Source organism: Vombatus ursinus, unplaced genomic scaffold, assembly GCF_900497805.2.
Source record: "Vombatus ursinus unplaced genomic scaffold, bare-nosed wombat genome assembly UNPS02009205.1, whole genome shotgun sequence".
In the NCBI taxonomy this organism is placed as follows: domain Eukaryota; kingdom Metazoa; phylum Chordata; class Mammalia; order Diprotodontia; family Vombatidae; genus Vombatus; species Vombatus ursinus.
The window spans coordinates 25356175-25360008 of record NW_020948983.1 but is presented as its reverse complement, the minus strand read 5'-3'; the positions used below and the strand labels follow the sequence as shown (position 1 = coordinate 25360008).

General features: G+C 42.8%; 1 pseudogene; it reads right to left on the bottom strand.

The window, feature by feature from the left end:
* Window positions 1-1976: 1976 nt before the first annotated feature.
* LOC114035656 lies at window positions 1977-3344 on the bottom strand (annotated as a pseudogene).
* Window positions 3345-3834: the final 490 nt, after the last annotated feature.

Here is a 3834-nt window from a genome sequence, read left to right as displayed (position 1 = left end):
GAAGATAGGAGAAAATGAACTAGGAGGAAAGAGGGGTTGAATATTGAACTCAAGGTCAAAAGGAGACGCCATGAGGACCAGACATTATGGGGGCAAGCCATTAAGTCTAGCCTGCTCTGGGATGGGCTAGCAGTGGCCAGACAGTATGAGAGGTCCTTGCCAGACTGAGACAGCCAGGATGGAGAAGATTGCTTGCCCCTGGGAGTTTTCATCTCCTTTCAATTTCATCTGGCTCTATCTTCTGTGGTGCAAGTCTCAGATCTATGGTTCCTTTGGAGTTTTGGTGTGTTTATCTAGAGCAGGGGTCCTTAACCTTTTTTAGTTTCAATGTCCCCTTTAGCAGTCTGGCAAAAGTCTATTGACCCCTTCTCAGAATGTTTTTAAGTGCATAAAATAAAATACATAGGATTATAATGGAAACCAATTATATTGGAATAGTTATCAAAATATTTTTAAAAAGTTCACAGGTTAAAAACACCTCCAGGGGAAGGGAACAGGCTTTTATTAAGCACCTAGTCTGTCCCAGGCACTGTGCTAAGTCTATTAGAGATATTACCTCATTCAATCCTCATAACAACCCTGTGAGATAGGTGTTGTTACTATCCTTGTTCTACACTTGAGGAAAGTGAGGTAAGTGCCCCGTGACATGCCATCAGTAAGGGTCAAAGACTAGATCTGAATTGTCTTTTTGATGTCAGGTCCAGTGCTCTGATCCACCCAGCTGCCTCTTGACGGGCCCTGCTGGGTGTGTAAATTGAACTATATAGGGGTACTTCTCCAGCTCACAGAATGAGGAATAAGCAAGCTCACCCTGCTGATAAGTTCCGTGCTGAAGCAATTTCTGTACCATCTGGGAGACTCCCAGAGCAGCTGGCTCCCAGTGTTGCTTGGGAGATATTTGATTGTTTTATAATGCCTTGTGTACTTGTTATTATGTACTGTTTATTTGTTTTATGTCAAGAGTAAACACACCATACAGATTCTAAGCATGCTTGTCTGCTGCTGGGAAGAGCCAGCTGTATTTTGTGGAGGTCGTGTGACGAGGGCTTACTGAAATATAGTAGATGCAAAAAAGGATAGAGGCAGAGTTTGCTAGTAGGTGGGGGCTTAGAGCTACTTTCTGACTGGAGAAATCCACAAATCTACATCCTTTTTGGTAATAAATCTGCATCACCTCAGAGGGGGAAAAAAGTTTGAGTTGAGGGATAGCAAGGTGCTGAGTCTTTGAGAACCATAGAGAGGTTGGCAGGTTTTCAACATTTCCACCCATCAGGGCACGTGAAAAGGTAAACATGGGGCCACTCAGCTTCTCAAACATCCTGTTGAACAATATCAGAACAGTGGCTACCAACATCACAAGATGGTTAAAATAGATTTTAGTGAAGGGATCACTTAGCCCAATTTAGTCCAACTCTTCCATTTTATGGACAGGAAATATGGCCATCATGGCTCTCAATTTCACGTCTTCTTCAGCTCAAGAGGTCCAATATCTCTTTCATTAATCTGAGTATGTCGTGCATGGCCTTATTCTTCATTTTGTTTTTGTGCTTCCTAAAATGTGGTGCTGAGGATCAAACATAATAATCCAGATTGGGTCTGACCATGTCACTGTCACCTTCTTAGTTCTGGGCATAATATCTCTGCTAATCTAGTCTGAAACCACATCAACTTTTTGGAACACTTAAATAGTTGAGAAACTCTGTTTTTTCTTCTTTTTCTCTCCCTTCCCTTCCCTCCTCCCTCCTTCCCTTCCCTCCTTCCTTCCCTCTTTCCTTTTCTCCTTCCTCCCTCCCTTCCCTCCTTCCTTCCCTCCTCCTTCTCTCCTCCCTCCCTTCCTTCCTTCCTTCCCTTCTCTTCCTTTCCCTTCCCTCTTCCCTCCTTCCTTCCTTCCCTCCTTCCTTCCTTCTCTCCTTCCTTCCTTCTCTTCTTCCTTCCTTCCCTCCTTCCTTCTCTCCTTCCTTCCTTCCTTCCTTTCTTTCTTTCCTCCTCTGAGATCCATAAGGTTTGTAGGGTACACTGGAGACAACTCAAACCAGCTTTTAAGAGCCAATTGCTAAAATTTTAGTGGGAGCATTTATACCTAAGAAATGAGCAAATGCTATAAACTAGGGCTTGATTTATTGTTTTGTTGATTGTCTAGAATTAAGAATGTGATGAAGAAAATGATAATAATGCAAAATAAAATTAAAAGTGTGTTGTGCATCCATTTCTTTTGTCCTGGAAAGTCAATTGTTAAACATTTATCAGTATACTCCTGCTTGTAGGACTGGGCCCTCATTGGCCAGTCCCTCCATTATACTTGGAATAGGCTGTTTCTCTTCAAGACCCTTCCCTCTTCTCTTTCTTGGCACCTCTGCCTTGCCCTTTTCCTAGAAACTTTTTATTTTAGCAAAGAATTGACTTTTATTTTACTTAAGGCAAGGGGAGCAAAAGTGGAAGGAGAAATTAGGTTTTTATTGGGATGTCTCATTTCTTACCCAGCTGCATTTCTTTTGGATTTTTTCAGCCTTTCCACCATGCCCCTCTTTTGAGTGTTGTCTTTCCCCAAATTCTTTGAAAGCAGAGACTGTCTTTTAAAAAAAATTGTATCCCTAGGGCTTGGCACAGTGCCTGGCACATAGTATATGCTTAATAAATGTTTACTGAATATAGATTAATATAGATTGTTGACTTATGCCTCAGATGTCTGCATGGACACAGCACAAATGGCTTCTTCCTAAGCATCATTTGTTTCTTCATCCTTACTAAAATTGATGCTTACCCAAAAGACTGGAGGAATTAAAGAAACATACAATACAATTTGGAAATTTCCAATGTAGATTTGGTAGAACAAGTACTGGGCTGTTTAATGCCGGATTTCTCAAGTAATTCCCTATGTCAGTTCTTCTCAGCAGACTCTGTATGTGGGGGATTAGGAGGGTGTGTTCTCTACTTCTCTAGTTTTCTACTTCTAGACGTTATAGTTGTAGGAGAGGAACAGGAATTTTGTACTAATCTCTCAGGCTATCTTCAGGATCTTCACAGACTTAAGTTGAATTTTTTGAAAATATATTTAATTTACAGCTGGGACCTGTAGTATCCTTCCTGTAGTTCTGCCACATGTGCATCTGAATTAGGGAATACCTTAGAGGTGAAGATACCCAGCTGGGAAGCCTTTCCCCCACAAATGTTAAATCTCATGGACTCCTGCAGGCTTCTTCAATGTGATTGTTGGGGACAGGAACCAGATCAGTTCATTGTTGTAGTCTACATAGCATACCCTCTCATGAAGAGGCATACAAGGGATTCTCATAGACTGGCAGGAAGACCAATGGACAGTCACCATAAGGAATCTGGCCTTTCATTTCTAAAAGGGACCCCTGGGCTAGAGCTCTGGTACCAACACCAACTTTGAGCTTTGGGCACCTGGGCTAGTGGCTGTGTCCCAGGAGGGGTTTCACATCTGGTGCAAAAGACCCTGGGAGCCTGAGGGTTCAGGCAAGCAATCACTTTGCTAAAAATGTACTGGGGCAACTCCCAGGTAAAAATAGATAAAAGCGGAAGCAAACACTTGCATAGGGAGAGAAAGGCAGTAGAAGTAGAGGTGTGGGAATGGGATGGGACTTGATTACTGGAAGCATTCATGACCCGTGCCTGTGCAGTCAGAGCTTCTGGCCAGTCCTCCAGATCTCTCTTTCTAGGATGTGAGGATTTTATAGGATATCCTATCCTGTAAAACCCTCACTTTGGTGCTTCCCCAATGTGTGGGCTGCCCTAGCAGCAGTGTGGCTGCTTTGGTGTGGTGTAGACCAGTGGGGCCAAGCTCAAATAAAAATGGAGCCCACTGATCCACAT